This window comes from Lolium perenne, chromosome 1 (genome assembly GCF_019359855.2).
Source record: "Lolium perenne isolate Kyuss_39 chromosome 1, Kyuss_2.0, whole genome shotgun sequence".
NCBI classification, from domain to species: Eukaryota; Viridiplantae; Streptophyta; class Magnoliopsida; order Poales; family Poaceae; genus Lolium; species Lolium perenne.
In genome coordinates, this window is record NC_067244.2 from 12342237 (window position 1) to 12365431 (window position 23195).

The window sequence follows — 23195 nt, forward strand, 5'->3', positions numbered from 1 at the left end:
GTCCCAAAACACGGACCTCCTTTTCCATACCCCCAAGAGCGGCCCGGGTTCCTTTTTCTTTCTCTTGTCTCCTTTCTTCCGCTTCTGGATCTTTATCTTACCCGCCGGAGGGCAGTCTTTCCAGTTTTTCAACAGAGTATCTATCTCTTCGCCGCTTCTCCTAGGTGGAGGTCCCTCGACCTCATCCTTCCCATTGAACAGGTCTCCACGCTTCCTCCACGGGTCATTCTTGGGAAGCCACATTCGATGCCTCATGTAGACGGTTTTTGAAGACCTGGGATCCTTACCCAGCTGTAAAAACGGCGTATTTTCCATGCACCTCACACATGCCTTGTGTCTGTGGCACACCTGGCACGCGATATATCCGTATCCAAGATAGTCCTGCACACTGTGGGCATGTATCGAGATTGGCATGCTCGTTCCGATATATTACGCAGTCACTGATGCATGCGTGGTATTTCTGGTGCGGTAAATCGAGAGGGCACACGATTTTCTTGGCCTCCTGTAGGCTACCGGCACACGTGTTATCTTTAGGAAAGTGGATCTTCAAGTATCCGAAGAGTTCGTCCACGCTTGTGTCCGTCCATTTGTGCTTTGCCTTCATCTCCATAATATCGAGAGCGTATCTCAGACGGCTCTCCTCCGTCCCACGAGCTGCATCGTACAACGGAGTTCTCGAGTCTACCTCGAGTTGATCCAGCTTAGCCTTCCGTCTACCAGCGATTTTGGGGTCGGTCGATGTGTTGCTGAGAAGAAGTTCTTGAACATGACGGTCCTGCACGGCCGCGGTTAGCGGGGTATTTCTACTCATGTCCTCGTCGGCCGCATGTTCTTCCCGGCCTTCTTGATCACCATCAACGTGTGCGCCATCCTCTTCAACCTCCTCTCCATTGTCGTGTGGGGCATCCTCTCCATCACCTTCGTTATCATCATCTCCACCATCATCACCTCCATCTTCATCACCATCGATATCATCATCTCCATCATCACTCATCCACTGAGTATGCCCCTCCATGAAACTATACCTAAGCAGGTGTTGATTCACTATGCCTGAGAAGGGGTCAAACAATGATCCTAGCTTGCATCTTCGACAAGGACACATTATATCCTTTCGCTTTTTTCGATACATGTCGGCTGTCGCGCGTTCCACGTATCTATCCACGACGCTTTCCCTCATCGCGATGACCATCGCCGCCTACAAGACAAGATAATTGATTACACCGCCGTCTCGGTTTTCATGGAAAAAATTCGGCATGACCTTTGCTAAATATTGTCATGCTGGAGTTCCAAAATTCGTCGGAACGGAAGTTAATCAACATTCCGGCAAAACATTGGCAACTCAATGTTCCTGCACGCGTAAACCAAATGCAAAACAATGCATTTACATATATGGACCACCTTTTGCCACCACTAGTACTAGATATAACCGCGAATTTTCGCCAACACATGAACATTCCACTCATTAGTTATGTACCTATTAGTTGACGCGACCTCCAAAAGCACCGGAGAGACGCCACACGTCGACTTTAATGCTTGAGAGATCTAGAGATCTAAGAAATGGAGAGATCTAGCTAGATCTAGTGGAAAAGGTGGTGGGAGGAGATAGATCTAGATCTAGATTATGCAAATCATGCTAGAGGGGCTAGGTAGTGCATGATTTGCTCAAATACATCATATTTTATTGGTTGAAATAGCTAAAATGGGTGGGGGAATGAGCTAACTAGTGCTTGGGTTGATTTGCCATCACATATGAGTGTGTGTGGGTGGTGGTAGGTGGCTGGTCGTCCTAAATGGACATGCCCAGGTTACCGCCGGCGCCTATAACATAAAATGCCAGCGGTAGGGCACGTTACCGCCGGCATCTGCTGGCCGAAAACGCCGGCGGTAACTTAAGGCCAGGTGGCCCACCCTGGCTCGGCAATACCGCCGGCATCTACTGCGCGCGTTCGCCGGCGGTAGAGCCCACTATCCCTGGCGCTTCGGCCCGAATACGCCGGCGGTAAGGCTAGGCCCAATTGGGACCCCGGGGCCCATTGCACCCCCGGCGCCTCGATTTTATTTTCGCCGGCGGTAAAGGAGCTACCCCCGGCGCCGTCCTACCTGTTCGCCGGCGGTACTGTTAGCCCCCCCTGGAAGGTATTACCGCCGGCATCTTCAGCTCGTATTTGCCGGCGGTAAGGAGTGCGGCTATAAGCCTTTCCCTAGTAGTGGACACCGCTGTGCATGAACCGGATCTGCTTCACCGGCGCCGTGCATGATCTAAACTCTTCTACTGTCGCTTTTCTATTGCTTGCCTGCAAGTTCTTGTTTAATCTTGCGGGAACATGTTTGTGCTAACGACGCGCCGTTACGTTTTTGCAGATGAGATGAGTAACCATGAAGTGTAATGGCCGTCTCTCCAACCCCAAGTAGCACATGTAGCGTACTTCATCACCGGATCTATCAACCCCAGGAAGATCTGCTGTGACTCCCACAGAGTGCTTCTCCTAATGTAAGTCCCTTGTTTTAGCGCCATGTTCTGGGTTCAGATGCTTGTTTGTCTGAAGCTCTTTTAGTTCATTCCTAGCTATGACCGTAACACCTTTTTATTTTCTAGTTCATTGCTAACTTTAAGCGATTAAAAATTTTGGTTTGCATTCCCTGCTCTGTAGATGTAGCCATCATAACTTCTGTCTTGCTCAGTCGTTGTTACAAAAATTATAGGTATTATAGTAACATCCTGCTATTATTTAGTTCACGGCCAATTTTAAGTAATTGCACATGTTGGTTCGCATTCCCTGCTCTATAGCTTTTGGCATCGTAACTTCTATATTTGGTTTACATTCCCTGCTATGTAGATCTAGCCATCATAACTTTATCTTGCTCAGTCGTTGTTACAAAACTTATGGCCTGCTACTATGTTGTTTGCGCCAATTTTTTACTCCATGAACATGTTGGCTTGCATTCCCTGTACTACAGGTGATGCCATTGTTTTGTATCTAGTTCATTGTAAGCTAACAAAGTAAGGACTTAGTTTGGCATGCTATCACTCTGCTATCTAGCATGTAGTACAAATATACTTTTCATACTACTAGATAATAATTTTGCGTGCCATCTTGTTCTTCAAAAGCTGCATTATTGACTTGTTTCTCTGACTTGGCATGATGCTCACATATGGAATGCTGAACATATTGGTTTGCATTCCCTCTTATACAAGTTCACAGGTGATCCCACTATATTCTGTATCTGGTCCATCCTAAGCTCCAACATTAACTATCCTCTATGTGTTACTCATTACAAGTTTATATCCCGAAACATCTTGATTTGCATCCCCTTCACTATAAGTTTAGGAGTATTATTTAGTTCACGGCCAAAATGAAGTAATTGCACTTGGCACATGTTGGTTCACATTCCCTCCTCTTTAGTTTTTGCCATCGTAACTTCTATTTTTGGTTTACATTCCCTGCTCTGTAGATGTAGCCATCATAACTTCATCTTGCTCAGTCGTTATTACAAAATTTATAGCCTGCTACTATGTTGTTCATGCCAATTTTTTACTCCCTGAACATGTTGGTTTGCATGGGACTCGACAGTAGTAAGTCTGCTGTTTCATTCTAACATGCTCTGTTATATTGGCTGTTGGTATGCGGCATGCACTCTTTGTTTGCTTATTGTGCGCATTACAATGATCTTGTTATTACGACGAAATGATGAGTTCCAAATTCTTTGGCAAACAATATTGTAGTGTCTTTGCCTTTCCATTGTTGTTGTCTTAACTTGTAATGTCTTTGTTTCAGATATAGGTGCTGCATGGACAACTTAAAAGATTGCCGGATCGCTTCATTGTATTGCTAGGTTTAATTACCATTCAATTTCTCTGGGTTCTGTAATATTTTTTCAAAGCCGTGCAGCTGATGTAATATTTAGTTAGTTTTTATAGTTCTTTCGCGCATTTTTTCTTTGTTGCTTGTGGTAAGTGAGGCTATCCGACAGAAATCATTGCTGCGTAAATATTCTCAGTATCTAAAACACGAATTCCCATCCCTTAAACGGCCAATTAACCGAAATCACATATGTGCCGACCCGCAAAATCCTAAAGCACCTATTACGTCGGCATATAAACAGCAACTAAACAGGCTGGCCCACTTGATTTACGGTGGACCCCACACTCTAATTGGGCTGGCCCACTTGCTTTAAGGTGGACCCCACCCAATACTGGGCCGGCCCACTAACTAGTTGGGCCAGCCAATTGCTTTTGTGGTGGATCCCACATACTAAATGGGCCGGCCCGTTAAGAGGAAAGTGGGACCCACCTGTGTTTTTGGCCCGGCCCACTATCTTGTTGGGCCGGCCCACTTGCTATAAGGAGGACCCTACATACTAAATGGGCCGGCCCTTTAACAGGAAAGTGGGACCCACCTTTGCTTTTGGCCTGGCCCACTATCTTGTTGGGCCGGCCCACTTGCTACATGGTGGACCCCACATACTAAATGGGCCGGCCCTTTAAGAGGAAAGAGGGACCCACCTGTGATTTTGGCCCGGCCCACTAGCGTGTTGGGCCGACCCACTTGCTATACGGTGGGCCCCACATACTAAATGGGTCGGCCCTTTAACTGGAAAGTGGGACCCACCTGTGTTTTTGGCCCGGCCCACTATCTTGTTGGGCCGGCCCACTTGCTATATGGTGGACCCCACATACTAAATGGGCTGGCCCATTAACAGGAAAGCGGGACCCACCTGTGCTTTTGGCCTGGCCCACTGGCTTGGTGGGCCAGCCCATTTGATCTAATGTGGACCCCACGTACTAAATGGGCCGGCCCAATAGCAGGAAAGTGGGACCCACATGCTAACTGGGCCGGCCCAATAACTTCTTGGGCCGGCCCACTAGATTTAAGGTGGACCCCACATGGTAAATGGGCCGGCCCGATAACATGAAAGTGGGCCCCACATGTTTTGTGGGCCGGCCCTTTTGCCTGTTGACCGGTCAAACGAGTGCATTCGGCCCGGCCCACATGCTTAGTGGGCCGGCCCATTAGTCTTTTGACCAGTCAACCTTAGACGTTAGGCTCGGCCCACGTAACTAATGGACCAGCCCAGCTATATAGTTGACCGGTCAAACTAAGTCAGCTGGCCCGGCCCGCAAACTTAATGGGCCGGCCCGCTTAAGACGTGGCAGGCCTCGTGTGGGCCTACCATCTACCACGGGGTTTCAGCGGTTAACGCCGTTAACTACCAGTTAACGGCGTCTCCCACGTGTCAGTTTGCTTGACGTCAGCAGTCAACGGGCTCCCGAAAACACTTCTGCAACGGTCCGATTTTCCGTGGCGGAAGGGCACCCAAGCGCGACGGACCAAAAAAAACGTGGTAGGACTTTGCGTGACGCAGTTTCGACAACAGAACCCATATCGTCGGGTTAGGCCCATAGGCGACGAAAAATACCCCTTAGCGGACGATTTTGAGACGTTGTCTATCAGAACTTTTCTTGTAGTGCCTGTTCTTGAGCAAGAACTGGATGAACTCTGTGTTGCTCTAGCTTCACCCTTACCTGGTGAATTTCTTATCTGGTCGACTGCTACAGTTTCTAGGGTTTGTGCTGCTTTTATATGAGCCCTACTTCTTCCCTGGCCTTGACACACAAGCCTGGCTTGCTTTGTGACTAAGCCCTTGCATGGCCTTGCTGTGGCTTGCCCAGCTCAAGCTCTCATATGCTGAAACTTGAGCCCTCTGTGGTGCTCAGTCTTGGTCTGCTTGATCCTATCTTGTGCTGTCCAGGCTTTGGACAAGCACAAGTGTGCAGTGACAGTGTACTCTGTCCAAACTGAATTTCTGTGATGTCTACACTCTGTCCAAACTGAATTTCTAACACTTAACATTCTGGCTAGCATTTTCTTTTCTGTTTTGCAGGTTTTGAAGTTGAATATGACCAGAAGATATTCTTCAAAGCATTTAGTCTAGGTTTTAGTTTAGGACAAACTTGTAATTTTCCTTTTTCATTTCTATTTATTATTCCTAAATTCTTGTATCAAGAATATTGTAAAGACAATGTATTCTGTGTTGATTATCAATAAAGCTAAAGTTTTTGTTTATGAGCTTTTGCTTTATGTAATGTTTATATTGTGAATTAAATATTGTACTTAATATTCAATGTGTAATTCAAAGTCATTTGATTTGATAAGTTGTGTTTGAATTGTGAATTCCATATTTATATTGTTTAATGCTTATTGTTAAATGTATTAACACTTGTAAAATGAAATCATTCCCCAAATCAATAAGAAACAAAAGAGATCATGTCGAAATTTCCCTAACTCACATTGCCTAACCCTAAGTGCAAAATGAGAGAGAACCTCGATCCCTCTTAGGTTTAGTTGCAATAAGGCGCGAAAATTTCCCCCGTTTTGCGATGAAACGCACATCCCATTTCTAAATCTACCCTTCGTTGTTCCTATGTTCTGGGTTATTACATACAGGACCCACGGATTTATCGAGAACCTGGACTATGAACTTCGACGGGTCCAAGAGATTAGAGAGAGCTGGAGCAGGCGTGATACTAATATCACCTGAAGGCGACAAATTAAAGTATGTCTTACGGATGACGTTTCCAAACGCGTCTAACAATGAGGCAGAATACAAAGCTCTTATACACGGGATGAAGATGGCGAAGGCTTATGGTGCAACTCGACTAAAAATATTTGGCGACTCACAATTGGTTGCTCAGCAAGTCATGAACCAATGTGATGCAGTCAATGATAGTATGGTAGCATACAAAGAAGTGTACAACGAGCTAGAGAAGTTGTTTGATGGATGCGAAGTAAATCACATCAGCAGGCTGAGCAATGATGAAGCCGATGTTCTTGCAAACATTGGGTCGCAGTGTCTCGCAATTCCACCAGGCGTGTTCTGGGAAGAGATAGCCGAGAGATCTACAAAGCCGAAGAAAGCGCAGAAGAAGCAGAAGGATGAGAAACCCTCGGGGGCTCCAAAAGAAGCACTAGAAGAAGAAGAGGAACATGAACTAGTGATGATGGTGCAAATTCCATGGATGCAAGCGTACATATCATACATCCTAAGGAAAGAAATACCCGACGATCCAGTCGAAGCAAGGCGATTTATTAGACGATCTAAAGCCTTTACTGTAGTCAAAGGGGAGCTGTACAAGCAAAGTATCTCGGGAGTGTTACAAAGGTGCGTCACACCCGAAGAAGGAAGGATAATTCTGAAGGATGTACATGAAGGAATATGTGGCCATCACGCAAGCAGTCGAGCTATAGCAGCCAAGGTTTTCAGAGCAAGATTTTATTGGTTGACAGCAATCAAGGACGCGACGGAAATAGTTCGAACTTACGACGCGTGCCAGAGATTTGCCGCAGAACCTCATTCTCCGGCAGCAGAGTTGATGCCAATACCTTTGTCTTGGCCCTTTTCTCAATGGGGTCTCGATATGGTGGGAAAGTTACACAAGGCCTCGCCAGGAGGATACGAGTATATGCTCGTCGCTGTCGACAAATTCACCAAGTGGATAGAAGCAAAGACGATAAATTCACCAGACAGAGCGTCGGCAATCAAGTTCGTGAAAAGCATTGTCTTTTGGTTTGGAGTACCTCATAGCATCGTCACGGACAATGGCAGTAATTTCACATCCAAGGAATTCAAGGCATACTGTGCAGAGGTGGGCATCAAACTGCACTTCGCGTCAGTTGCGCACCCGCAGACCAATGGTCAAGTCGAGAAAGCCAATGGTATCATCTGCAATGGTATCAAGAAGCGCTTGTTAGGACCATTGGAAAAAGCTCGACATACTTGGCCAGAGGAGTTGCCGAGTGTGTTATGGAGTATTCGAACAACACCAAATACAGCGACACAGGAGACTCCGTTTTTCCTGGTCCATGGAGCTGAGGCAGTACTGCCGATAGAGATAGAGAATGATTCTCCAAGAGTTACGGAATACGATGAAGAAGCTTCCAGGAAAGCATTGGAAGACAATGTCGATGCACTTGACGAAGCTCAAGACAAAGTATTATCGCGGGCCACTAAGTACCAGCAAGACTTGAAAAATTACCACAGTCGACGTTTGCGACCAAGATCCTTTCAGGTTGGCGACTTAGTTCTACGGCTCAATCAAAAAAGCCATGAAAAACTCGAGTCGCCGTGGCTTGGCCCTTATGTCATCACAGAAGTAATCGAAGGAGGAGCGTACAGGATCAAGGACAAGAAGTCAGGAGTTTCCGAGCCAAATCCTTGGAACGTGGCGCAACTCAGGCGTTTTTACGCCTAGAATCGAAATATAGTCCTCCTTGTAAAAATACAATGTACTGAAACACCCGCGAGTTTTCAGACGCACTCTTTTCCTTTCAGGGCACCGAGTGGGGCTGAAAGGTTTCTAATGAGGTGGGCTCGTGGGGTGATATACATCTTTTTTCATCGACAGGCTCGAGGGCTCATACCCGTAAATATAGTATACTCAATAAAATTTGCCTTGGTTTAACCTCGCAAACACAATAAAGAAACTAGCCACCGAAACACTCGGGGGCTAGGGATAAGAAAAAAATATATATATATATATATATGTCTTACAACATGCATATAAGAAAGTTATACTTTTCTTTCGACAACATAAGCTATTTACTGGAAAAATAAACTCAGTCATGTCCTAAAAGGTCGTCAATGTTTACTCTATCTTCTTCGGCAGAGGCACCCATAAAATCAGCGTAATGGCCATCTGCAAAAAAGTCGGCATCCATCCGAAGAAGGTCGGATATCATCTCTTCAGCTACTGGGGTAACCACTGCATCGATTCTATCGACACCTCTTCGCCGTTGCCTCAGCTTGTTATGGACAGTTTCCACCACTTTGGTCATATTAAGTTTGGAGTGGCAGATCTGAAGCATAATAAGGGCAAACCTGGCGCCAGCTACCAGTTGAGCTCTTACAAAACCATGGATTTTGTGTGAGTCCTCAAATTTCTCCATCAATTCAGGAAGGGTCTTCGGTTGAACATTTTGAGGGAACATAGAATTGTAAATCATGGATAAAGTTTTGGTACAAAGCTCAAGGAATTCACGAACTTGGCATGAGCGGTCCTGGAATCTGACAATTTGTTGGGTACGTTCTGGAGTAGCCCAGAAAAGAGAGCCATGGTCAAGTGCCAGATTAACAAGGAAATTTGACCTTGTGTCCACCCGTTGGTCTTCGGCAGCAGCGTCTAGAAAGGGACATATTTGGTGATAGCACAAGAATTACAAAGGAGAAAACAAGGAAAAAAAGAGGAAGTTTTGGTTTAAGAAGTATACCTGCTAGTTCGAAACTTGCTTCAGTCATCAACTGGAGCATAAAATTCTCTCGAGAGGTAGCCTGCGGAACTTCAGCAACGGCGGTTTCTTTGGCAGCTATGGCCTCCTGAGCCTGCTGTAGCACAATTTTCTCCTTTTCTGATGATTTTTGAGACTGATCCATTATTATAAGTGCCTGCTTCTTTATATATTGAAGCTGTTGATGGAGTTCTTCCAAGTCTTGTGTTGAACCCCTACTCGAGGAATCTTCAATAAATTCATCATCAACAGGCGTTTTCTTCGAGTAGGAGGAAGCAGGAAAATCATCGGAAGGACGAGGAGTTGGATGGTAGTTATCAAATATCAACTGGAAATAAAAGTTTCGACATCAATCATCAAGCAAACTAGATTTCCATTGATTTTCGAGGTATTTACATAGCTATTACAAAAGGAGAGTTCCCTACTGAACTAGTAGGATAGTTGTCGCCAAAGCTACTTTGGCGACAGCATCAAAAGAGAAGAGAAAACAAAAGAAAAGGCAAGATGGTCTACTTGACCTCCGGCTTTGATGAAATGGGAGCAGGAGTTGGCTTGCATCCGAGGTAGGCGAGGATTTTCTCTGAGTTTGTCTTGGCAGCCTTAATCAACGACTGCCACCTCTTCGTTTCCAACTCCTTCATGTCGCCAACTCTCGCCCAGTCGACATCTTGTTGGCTGTCAGCAACCAAGGCGATAGTGCCTTCAACACCAACTTTCAAACCTTCTTGGCGAAGTTTGAGCCCAAGATCTTTTTGAGAATTAAAGCACTTGGTGAGAGTAGTAAAAATCGCGGGTTCTTCCTTCTTCATGAAGAAATAGGGAAACAGACGCGACAGACCGGTTCTGGCTTCGGCAAGGCCTTCGCGTGCCTCATCTCCATGGATCTCAAGGAGGGAAACCGCGTCGAGAAGGCGATCACCTCCAGGATTTTCCAGATCATAATCTTGATGCGTTTTCCCTAAATGAGTAAAAAGAAGCTTGTCAAGAAAAAACGAGCAAGGACAAATATGATGACCCGAAGAAATAGCAAGGATCTAAGTACTTACTAACAAAACGTCGACTCTGCGACTCCAAGCGAGTAAGGATTTCTTTTTCACGAGCAGATTGTTGAGCTATGTTGTCGCTCAAAGAAGTTTCCGCGTCATGAAGTATTTTCCGAAGATCTTTGACAGCGACAGCATCTGCTTCAGCTTTCTTGCGAGCCTTTTCGCTTTGCTCCAATTTAAGAGCAAGAGAATCAGCGTGCTTGTTGGCTTCCGCAAGATTTGCTGGAAAAACAATCGACAGTAGGAAATATCATGGCAAAAATGATGGAGAGGTCATTTACAAGAAGAAGCAACAAAAATAGTACCTTCAAGCTTTTTAGCATGATCACGGTACCCGACGAATTGGGTACCGAGACGAATAAATTCATTCAGCAAAGGCTGCAAAGAAAAATAGAGAAACAAAAATCAATATAAAAGTTCGACAGCAAAAAGCAAAAGAGAAGCAAAAAACAAAGAAGAGTCGACAGCATTGAAATATTCGGAACATAAAAGAAGAAGTGAACAACTTACATCATCCATTGAAGGAGTCGTGGAGCTACCAATTGGCAAGGTAGGTTCCTTGGCCGGCTAGACCCTAGCCCTCTTTGGCGAAGGGGCACGGGGGCTTGCAGCTAGAGTTGGATGCTCGATGTTTTGCTGAGGAGGCGAGGTTTCATCTCCATCAGGCTGAGATTCAGAGACAACTAAAGTACGCGACGTACTCGTTCGAGTAGTCACGTCAATAGGTAGATCTTCATCCTCGTCACCACTACAATAAAAAGGCGACAATATAAGAAACAACATAGACAAAATATCGAGAGCAAACAACAAAGAGCGGGAAGAACTTACGAGCTGACAAGGGCATCCTCGTAAGGGTTGAAAGTTGTCCTTTCTTCAGTAGGAACAACTTCTTCGGCATGAGAGGCGCCGGCTTTGGAGGCGCCAGAATCCGCAACTTCGTCCCTCTTCCTCTCGTTCCTTGGAGAAACAGCGGAGGTGAGGGAGTGTGTCGATGCGGTAGCCTCAGATTCAACTTCTTTTTCAGTGGAAGCCGCGGATTTTTGAGAACCTGCGACTTCACTCTCAGGGCAAGAAGTACCCTGGTTGTCGTCGGTGACAACATTCCGTTCTTCGACTTCTCCACCTTCAGGAAGAGGAGGAAGAGAAGCTAGAACTGGGTGGTTCTGCAAAAACAAGGGATGTCGACAAAAAGTTACGCAAAGGATGCCAGCAAAAATAGTAAGTTGACAAATACTAAAAACTCGAGAGGACAAGATAGTAGTTGAGGGAAAAATTACCTCGGGGAGGGCGTTGGTGCCACTATATGGCTCAACGCGGCAAGAGGATGGAATAGTATCCTTCTTGCTAAGCGATGAAATTCTTCGGATCAGTTTCTCCAAGTCCTTCACAGGAAGGACTTTGGATAGCCTGTCGACGTCTTCTTCACCAGCATACATCCAAAGAGGATTTTTGCGAGCTTGTAAAGGCTGCACTCTAATCCTAAGGAAGTAGGCTGTGATCTGGATACCCGACAATTCCTTGCCACGGGTGTTCTGAAGCTCATGGATGCGAGACATCAGCGCCTCTGTCGCCTTTTTCTCTTCTTCGATGGCTCCAGCGTCCCAGGATCGGCGGCGAAGAATCTTGGCACCTCCATCGAAAGGAGCAATGTTGTACTCCACCGAGTCGGAGCTTTCTTCGTGGACATAGAGCCACCTTTTGCGCCACCCCTGGACGGAGTCGGGGAATTTGACGTCGAAATACTCGACATCAGAGCGAACGCAAATGACAACGCCGCCTATGTTGCAGGCGACGTTGTGGGAGCCATTGCGGCGGAGGCAGAAGATGCTCTTCCACAGAGCCCAGTTAGGATGGACTCCGAGGAAGCATTCACAGAGGGTGATGAAAATCGAGACGTGGAGGATGGAGTTGGGCATCAGTTGGTGTAGCTGCAGCCTGTAAACAAAGAGGAGACCGCGGAGGAACTCGTGGATAGGGGGAGAAAGGCCACGAATAAGGTGGTCAACGAAACTGACCCGATATTCGATTGGAGGCGATGGATAGCTTTCCTCCTTGGGGAAGCGCAACGCGTTGTCCTTCTTCGTGAACCCGAGCTTCTTCAGCAGGTTCATGTCTTGGTTGGAGATTTTGGATCTCTCCCACTCCAGATCTTCAGCTGCCATCTTTGACTCGGGGGTGCTGTGCCTAGTAAGCCGTGCGCGCAGTGGCATCAACAATGGCGTAGGAGAAAAGCACGAGCGTGGTTGAGCTCAAGAACTGTGGGGCGCAATGGAGGATTTTGGCAGAGGAAAGCAGAGGAGCGGCGCGAGCGAAAGGGCGAACGGAGGAAGACGATGACCTTAAATAGGGGTGCGGAGAATCGACGCACCGTTGGATGGAGAAATTGTGAGATGGATGATGAACACGTGGATAAGGGGTAACAACGTAATTTCACTGCAAATGGAAGGAACAGGCGCTACAGTGCGTGCGCCAGGAAAAGTGGAGGATGTGTGTCCCCCACTTGCACGACGTGTCAACTTGATAAGAAATTTGGGCCCGCAAGACAGAGAGAGAGCGGTACTCGCGTCTTCCTGATACAGTGATCGTGGCTATCGTCAGCAATGATGTCACCTTGGCAAGAGAAAATCTCGGCTGTGAAGATTCGTAAAAATAGCGGTAGCAGAAGATTGTTGATTATTTCGAGAGCCTTTGGTCAAATCCAAGTTTTTGATCAAATGCTCGGGGGCTACTTTGGAAGAATAAAAAAAACTCGAGTATGAAAAAATAGAAATGGCGAGAGCCTATGATCAAATACAAGAATTTGCTCATAGCCTCGGGGGCTACTCCCATCGGGAGCGCTGGTCGCTGATACGTCTCCAACGTATCCATAATTTCTGATGTTCCATGCTTGTTTTATGACAATACCTACATGTTTTGCTCACACTTTATAATGTTTTTATGCGTTTTCCGGAACTAACCTATTAACAAGATGCCGAAGTGCCAGTTCCTGTTTTCTGCTGTTTTTGGTTCCAGAAAGGCTGTTCGGGCAATATTCTCGGAATTCGACGAAACGAAGACCAAACATCATAATTCACCGAGACGGACCAGGACACCGAAGGGGAGACGGAGAGGAGGCCCAGGGCCCCCACACACCAGGGCCGCGCGGGCAGGCCCTGGCCGCGCCGGCCTATGGGGAGGGCGCCCTGGTGCCCGTCCTGCGCCGCCTCTTCGCCTATAAGACCCCTTTCGACCTAAAAACGCGATATCAATTGACGAAACTCAAGAAAGACTCCAGGGGCGCCGCCGCCATCGCGAAACTCCAATTCGGGGGACAGAAGTCTCTGTTCCGGCACCCTGCCGGGACGGGGAAGTGCCACCGGAAGCCATCTCCATCGATGCCACCGCCTCCATCATGCTCCCTGAGTAGTCCCCCCATGGACTACGGGTTCTAGCATTAGCTAGTTGGTACTCTCTATCCCATGTACTTAAATACAATGATCTCATGAGCTGCCTTACATGATTGAGATCCATCTGATATAATCGGTGTTGTGTTTGTTGGAATCCGATGGATGATACATTATGATTAGTCTATCTATAAAGTTTGTGAAGTTATTGTTGCTGCAATCTTGTTATTCTTAATGCTTGTCACTAGGGCCCGAGTGGCATGATCTTAGATTTAAGCTCTATAATTATTGCTTAGATTCTATCTACAAGTTGTATGCACATGTCTATGTCCGGAACCAAAGGCCCCAAAGTAACAGAAATTGGGACAACTGGAGGGGGAAGGCGTAGGTATGAGGATCACATGTTTTCACCAAGTGTTAATGCTTTGCTCCGGTGCTCTGTTAAAAGGAGTACCTTAATAGCCAGTAGATTCCCTTGAGGCCCGGCTGCCACCGGCTGGTAGGACAAAAGATGTTGTGCAAGTTTCTCATTGCGAGCACGTACGACTATATATGTAAAACATGCCTACATGATTAATAATCTTGATGTTCTGTCTTAATGTTATTTCAATCCTATCAATTGCCCAACTGTAATTTGTTCACCCAACACTTGTCACTTGTTATTAGAGAGTTACCACTAGTGTAGATCGCTGGGAACCCCGGTCCATCTCTCATCATCATATACTCGTTCTATATGTCATTAGAAGTAGTATCAACTATTTTCTGGTGCCATCGCCTCTGTGTTATTGCTACCGCTGTTGTGTTACTGTTACTATTGCTCACATATTACTGCTGCTTTCACATCACCCTTGTTACTAGTGCTTTTCTAGGTGCAGCTGAATTGACAACTCAGTTGTTAAGGCTTATAAGTATTCTTTACCTCCCCTTTTGTCGAATCAATAAATTTGGGTTTTACTTCCCTCGAAGACTGTTGCGATCCCCTATACTTGTGGGTTATCAAGACTATTTTCTGGCGCCGTTGCCGGGGAGGCATAGCTCTACTCATAAGTTCACCTGGGGAGTACACTCTACCTCTCTCTCTGTTTTTATTTTATTTTATTTTGTTTTGCTTAGTTTACTTTTTGTCTAGTTTATTTGTGCTTAGTTTATTTCTGTCTAGTATTATTTTGCTTAGTTTACTTTTGTCTAGTTTCTTTTTTGTCTTGTTTTATTTTTCTTATATACCCAAAAATCCATAAAAAATTGAAAAACCTAAAAATTAAAAACTGTTGTTATGGGAGAACCCACAACCTATTTGGAGATTATAGAATTATATAATAATTATAGAAAATCAAGAGCGGGTGAAGTGATGAGTGCTGTGATAGAAAAATTGAATACAATTGCTAAAATCTTGCTTAAACGCCATGATATAAACTGTTGTTCTCAACAGGATACTAAACATTTTAAATTCCAATGTTGCTTTAGTGAAGAAGTTTTAATTAAGAACTACAATTGGAATAACTATATTCATCTTGGGTTCGAAGAGGTAGAACAATTTGTTTTATTTATGGGAGCCTCTGAGATAGAATCCTTCATGGCTAAAAATTATGAAACTTGTGTTGTTTGTAAGGACCTTAAAGATTATGTATCTTCTATCCTTAATTTTTGCATAGAAAGTTACAGTGATAATCCTTATATCATTGATTATAAAGAGAGACTCATTAATGCACAAGAATGCACTCACAATTTGCAGGAACCTGTAGAAGAAGAAATTGATGAACCTGAAAGCTCATTGGATGAAAAACAGGAGGAAATTGATGAACCTGAAAGCTCATTGGATGAAAAAGAGGAGGAGAGTGATGAACAAAAGGAGGAAGAATGGATTAGCTACCTATGCCAACCTTCTAATGAGAGTAACTCTTTATCTCTTACACTATTTGATTGTCCTCCATGCTTACCAAAGGAGGTTGAATGTTATGTTCCTGTGGATTCTCTTGAAATATTCCCTATGAGTAAAACTTGTGAAAATAATTATGCTACTGTTATCCATGATAATCCATGCTATTTTGATAAATCTTATGATAATGCTTTGTTAGTTCCTGATGTCGAAATTCATGGTATTAAAGAATTTTGCTTGGCAAATGTTTATGATAAAGCTCTAGATGATGGTCCTATGTTTCTTGATAATATTAATTGTACTACTAATGAAAATGGGATTGGAGAGTTCTTGACTTTATCTAGGAGTCCCATATCTCTTGAGACTGATCAATCATCTTGTTATATCTATTATATATTAAAAGTATATTACGGGTTAACCAGAAAAAAGAGAATTACACTAGAAATTACAACAAAAATCAGAAACATCTAGCCATCTATTTAATTAAAAAGAGGATGACAGCCGATGGATCTTAAAAATTTACGTTGACATAAAAGTTATAAAGAATTACCCACCAATGCCCTTGATAAGTTTTCTGCACCCTCTCAATATGGCCTGCCTAATAAGATCACGTAATCTTTCATCAAAAGGAAACAAAAGCTATCTTCTCCATGCAGCCGCCGCCGGCACCGCCGCTGCCGTATTCATCTTGATGCCATCGGCCAGCTGACGACCTACTACAAGTACGCACATCAATTTTGGTTGGGAGCCGAATCGTTTCAATTTTGGTTGACAGCGGATGATTCAATATTGGTGTGGATGCAGATCACAAGATCGACTTAAGATTTTCTCATAGGAATAGGCCGATCTAGCTCCAATCAAAGAATTATGTCAGGGCGACAGCTAATAAGGTCATGTAATCTTTCATCAAAAGGAAACAAAAGCTATCTTCTCCATGCAGCCGCCGCCGGCACCGCCGCTGCCGTATTCATCTTGATGCCATCGGCCAGCCGATGACCTACTACAAGTACGCACATCAATTTTGGTTGGGAGCTGAATCGTTTCAATTTTGGTTGACAGCGGATGATTCAATATTGGTGTGGATGCAGATCACAAGATCGACTTAAGATTTTCTCATAGGAATAGGCCGATCTAGCTCCAATCAAAGAATTATGTCAGGGCGACAGGTAATCACCGAAGAAAAGCCCCGATGCCAGCCTACGCCGCCGGGCCATCTTTGCTTATACTCCTTGCCCGCGACTGCCTCTGTATGCTTCCAGGTCCGATGTGTGTTTTGTTGATTAGAAGGTAATATGCTAGGCAGACGAGGCTAGCTAGCTGAAACGCAGCGTCTGGTACATCCGCAGGTGGCCCACATGGTGGATTCAGGTAATAATGTTTGTTATATTGTGATCCAAATTCATATGCTAAAGGGAGGCTAACTTCTGACGAGCGGAGCGAGGCCCGTCGCCGGAGGCTTGGGCCGGAGGCTTGGTACGGATCGTTGCCACCGTCTAGGGTTTCATCGCATCATTGTACACCCACGGCGTTTGTAAACACCACCGAAATAGTGAAGTTTTGCTGGCTGGCGCCCGTGGTTTTTCCCTTGTGTGTTGCAAGGGTTTTCCACGTTAAAATCTCGTGTCCCCTGCAGTGTTTTACCTTTCGTTCTTCGTTTATTGTGCATCTCGATTATAACAAGTGGTATCAGAGCCCGTGTTCTTTGGATCTAGGGTTTACGAGATGTCGTCACTGAAGTTCGATCTACCGCAGCTGGACTACACCACGAGATTTGCTTTGTGGCAAGTGAAGATGAGGGCGATTCTCGCCCAATATTCAGATTTGGATGAAGCGATCGATGCTTTCGGCGAGAAAGTGAAGGATACCTGGACCGATGCGGAGGAGCGGAAAGACCGTAAGGCTTTATCGTTGATTCAACTCCATCTGTCCAATAATATTCTGCAGGAAGTGCTGCAGGAGAAAACCACCGCCGAGTTATGGGTCAAACTGTAGGAGATCTGTTTGTCCAAGGATCTCACGGGCAGATTGCACGTGAAGATGAAGTTGTTCTCGCATAAGTTGCAAGAGGGAGGTTCGGTAATGAATCACCTATCTTCCTGGAAAGAGATTGTTTCTGATTTGCAGTCTATAGAAGTTAAGTATGAGGATGAGGATTTAGGTCTTCTTCTTTTATACTCGCTGCCTAATTCTTTCAGTAATTTTCGTGACACCATATTATTGAGCCGCGACAAACTAACTCTCGCGGAAGTTTATGATGCTCTCCAACAAAAGGAGAAAATGAAATCTATGGTGCAGGCTGAAAGTTCGTCCTCCAAGGCGGAGGCATTAGAGGTCCGTGGCAGGACTGAGCAGCGAGATAACTACTACCACAACAACAGAGATAAGAGCAAGGGCGACAGAGGTCGCTCAAAGTCCAAAGGACGTGACAAGTTCTGCAGGTATTGTAAGAAATCTAGCCACAATATTGATGATTGTTGGAAGCTGCAGAACAAGGAGAAAAGGAACGGAACTTACCAACCGAAAAATAATGATGGTAATGGTAAGGCTGCCATTGTCACCGGTAAGGGCGAGGCTGCTGTTGTTGCTGGTAGTGATAGTTCTGATGGAGATTGCTTAGCTGTCTTGGCTGCATGTGTTTCACGTGATGATGAATGGATTCTTGATACTGCATGTTCGTTTCATATTTGCTGTAACAAAGATTGGTTCAGTTCTTATGAGTCTGTGCAAAGTGGAGATTTTGTGCGTGTGGGGAATGACAACCAGTGCAGCATTGTTGGCATTGGTTCTGTTCAGATTAAGACCCATGATGGGATGACACGCACGTTGACAGGAGTGAAACACATACCCTCCATGGCGAGGAATTTGATCTCTTTGAGTACCCTTGATTGTGACGGGTACAAGTACAAAGGTGGGAACACACTTTTGAAGGTATCATCAGGTTCTCTCATTATTATGATTGGTGATATGAATTCTGTGAAATTATATGTCCTTAGAGGTAGTACTTTGCCTGGTATTGCTGCTGCTGTTAGTTCTGATGAATCTAGTAAGACTAAGCTTTGGCATAAGCGTCTTGGACATATGAGTGAGCAAGGTATGGCAGAATTGGCAAAGAGAGAGCTAATTGATGGCTGCGATTTAGGTAAGCTTGAGTTCTGTGAGCACTGCATCTTTGGTAAGCATAAAAGAGTAAAATTTAATGCTTTCGTTCATACCACCAAAGGCATTTTAGATTATGTACACTCTGATGTTTGGGGTCCGTCCCGTAGAACTTCTAATGGTGTGCCAATTACATGCTTACTATTATTGATGATTACTCAAGGAAAGTGTGGCCATATTTCCTGAAACATAAATCTGATGTTTTTAATGCTTTTAAGAAGTGGAAAGTTATGGTAGAAACCCAAACTGAAAAGAAGGTTAAGATACTCCGTACTGACAATGGTATGGAATTTTTTTCAAGTGAATTTGATGAGTTTTGCAGCAATGATGGGATGGTAAGACATCATACCATTCCGTACACCCCTCAACAGAATGGCGTGGCTGAACGCATGAACAGGACCATTATTTCGAGGGCTCGGTGCATGTTGTCTAATGCAAAGATGCATAGAGGTTTTTGGGCTGAAGCACCCTCCACCGCATGTTATCTGATCAACAGGTCACCTTCTGTTCCACTTGATAAGAAAACTCCAATTGAGGTATGGTCTGGTTCGCCTGCTGATTATTCAGATTTGAGAGTTTTTGGTTGCACTGCTTATGCTCATGTTGATAATGGAAAGTTGGAGCCAAGGGCTGTTAAGTGCATCTTCCTTGGTTATGGTTCTGGAGTTAAGGCATATAGATTATGGAATCCTGAAACTAAGAAAATTTAGTTGAGCAGGAATGTCATTTTTAATGAGGCGGTTATGTTTAATGATAGTCCGTCTACAGATATTTCTGATGATATTGATTCTCCTGATGTTTCTGATGATGAGCAGCACAGAATTGGCGTGCAGGTGGAGCACGCAAAGGAGAATGAAAATGTGGTTCCTGAAACCAACAATGATGATAATGATGTTCCACCTTCACCACCTACTGTTCAGCGACAAGGACGGTCTATTGCTGCTGACCGCCCTAGGAGAAATATTGCACCTCCTACCCGATTAATCCAAGAATGTGATATTGTTGATTATGCTTTGAGTTGTGCTGAACAGGTGGAGCATGATATTGAACCAGCTACATATACTGAAGCCATTGCTTCGGTTGATAAAGAGAAGTGGGTAGGTGCGATGCAAGAAGAGATGCAATCGCTTGAGAAGAATGGCACATGGGATGTTGTGCACTTGCCTAAACAAAAGAAGGCTGTCCGCTGCAAGTGGATATTTAAAAGAAAGGAAGGTTTGTCTCCTAATGAGCCTCCACGATTTAAGGCAAGGTTAGTAGCAAAAGGTTTCAGTCAAATTCCAGGTGTTGATTATAATGATGTATTCTCCCCGGTTGTGAAGCATAGTTCTATTCGTGCTTTCTTTGGTATTGTTGCTATGCATGATCTTGAGCTTGAGCAGCTAGATGTAAAGACTGCTTTTCTGCATGGTGAGTTGGAGGAGGAGATATATATGGACCAACCTGAAGGTTATGTTGTGCCTGGTAAGGAGGATCTTGTTTGCAAATTAAAGAGGTCCCTTTATGGTCTGAAACAGTCACCACGACAGTGGTATAAAAGGTTTGATTCATTTATGCTTACACATGGTTTTGAGATATCTCAGTATGATAGTTGTGTGTATATCAAGTTTGTTAATGGATCACCTATTTATTTGCTGCTATATGTTGATGATATGTTGATTGCTGCCAAGAGCATGAAAGAGATCACTATTTTAAAGAATCAATTAAGTAGTGAGTTTGAGATGAAGGATCTTGGTCCTGCTAAGAAAATACTAGGCATGGAAATTAAAAGGGACAGAAAGTCTAGTTTGTTGTTTCTTAGTCAGGAAAAGTACATTGAGAAAGTTCTTCATCGTTTTAATATGCATGATGCAAAGTCAGTTACTACTCCTATTGCTTCTCATTTCAAGTTGTCAGCTTTGCAATGTCCTAGCTCTGAAGAAGATATTGAGTACATGTCTCGAGTTCCCTATTCTGGTGCTGTTGGTTCCTTGATGTATGCCATGGTTTGTTCACGTCCTGATCTGTCATATGCTATGAGTTTGGTCAGTCGATACATGGCTAATCCTGGTAAAGAACATTGGAAAGCTGTTCAGTGGATTTTCAGGTACCTTCGCGGCACATCAAAAGCTTGCTTGAGGTTTGGCAGGATTGGTGAGGGGCTCGCCGGATATGTGGATTCAGATTATGCTGGCGATTTGGATAAGAGAAGGTCCCTCACAGGTTATGTGTTTACTGTTGGTGGATGTGCTGTTAGCTGGAAGGCTACTTTGCAGGATGCTGTTGCACAATCTACTACTGAGGCTGAGTACATGGCTATTGCTGAGGCAGGTAAAGAGGTTGTTTGGTTGAAAGGCTTATATGCTGAGCTTTGTGGAGATAATTCTTGCATTAAGTTGTTCAGTGACAGTCAAAGTGCTATTTATCTTACTAAAGATCAGATGTTCCATGAGAGGACAAAGCACATTGATATTAAGTACCACGCAATCAGAGATGTGGTTGCAAAAGGTAAAGTGAAGGTATGCAAGATTAGTACTCATGATAATCCTGCTGATATGATGACTAAGCCTGTCCCTGTGTCCAAGTTTGAGCTTTGCTCAACTTGGTTGGTATAACTGTTTAGCCCAAGTGGCTATTGGCGCCAGCAAGTGTTTTCTTTGTTGATTCAGATGATTGTTGAAGTTCATGCTACAAGAAATTTGTCTCAAGGTGGAGTTTGTTATATTGTGATCCAAATTCATATGCTAAAGGGAGGCTAACTTCTGACGAGCGGAGCGAGGCCCGTCGCCGGAGGCTTGGGCCGGAGGCTTGGTACGGATCGTTGCCACCGTCTATATATATTCCCTGTAAACCGCCGCTAGGGTTTCATCGCATCATTGTACACCCACGGCGTTTGTAAACACCACCGAAATAGTGAAGTTTTGCTGGCTGGCGCCCGTGGTTTTTCCCTTGTGTGTTGCAAGGGTTTTCCACGTTAAAATCTCGTGTCCCCTGCAGTGTTTTACCTTTCGTTCTTCGTTTATTGTGCATCTCGATTATAACAATGTTGCCAAAGTATTTTCCATAGTCAATTCTGCTGGCTAATTTTTCACTAATCCATATTAGCGCCATGATTATTGGCTTCTGAGATGTGTTCTCATGTGCTACTACAGTACTATTTATTAGTAGGAATCTTAATTATAAATCATCTTTGTTTTGCCCCTAACGTTTCAGATCTATATGTTCAAAACAATTGCCGGATGATCCCAATTCTGCATGAATGTGTTATGTGTGTACATGACTACAAGAGGGCTGAATTAATGGCTTGCTGGATTTTAGAGGAAAATTGGGATCAACTGGAGCAAACGCCGGGCACCTGAAATACGCATGCTTAAGATCCACCCTGCATCAGCTGGCCACCGTCGTGTTATTGTCGCTATGACCATTGTCAGTGGCAACACCCTGTGAAAAATCAGTAGCAGGAGTGGCAACATCCCTGGATGGATGCATGAATACATATAAGCAAATGGGAAAGGCGAGAGGTGTCAATTGATCACTTGACCCGCCGTATGTATTAGACTCTGACGTTGTGTGGCTCATTTCTGCTAATCAAGAATTGCAATCTTCAGTAAATAACAGACATAAAAGATTGCACTGTAAATTTTTATACTCCAAGATATATGTGTTTTGGGGGTAACACAAAGCACATGTATCTTGGAGTATTACCTATACTAATACAGTAATACTTGCAGTGTTATGTGGGCAGCGGCGTACGGTTGGTAACATTTAGGAGGATTCATTATCCAGGCTTGCGGACATCAGGACAGCTGCGGAGACTATCGGCGCAGCGGACTCGCGGACAGCCAGAGAGCCATGGACGAAAGCGGCACCGGCTGTCCATGGACGTGTCTGCCTGCATCCTGACACGGGTGGCCAGGAAACAACGGCAGCATTAGCAGGACCAGCAAGAAGCTGAGATTACGCTAAATAAGAAAAAACTGAGAGATGTACGTGCATTTATACTTCAAGATACATGTGCTTTGGGGGGAGGATATTCAAGTTGGCATGCATATTGTTTCTCATGTCAATTCTCCTGTTTACTAATGCTTACTCCTGCATGCAGGATGATGCCGACTTCAACACTCGCAGGCCGTTGCCCTTAGTTTCTCCTGCCCTCTCAAGGCTCCGCAGCAGCAGATCGATGAAAAAAAAAAGTGCTGAGACGAGTAAGGTTCCTGTTGCTAATTCATTTGCTTTTCTTGAGATACTATGTAACCCAGACTTTCTCAGCTAGCACATATAATCTCATAGATAAATTTGATTTGTTCGAGTTTAACCATGGTCGTTGGGAATCTTATATATCATCTTTACTTTATAAGAGAAAAAGATTATTCATAGTAAATTTTGAAGACAAACGGAATATCTTTGTTTCACAAATGAATGTATAGGCAATCATTTAAAGAAGCGGTCACCACCTTTTGTCGGGATGCCT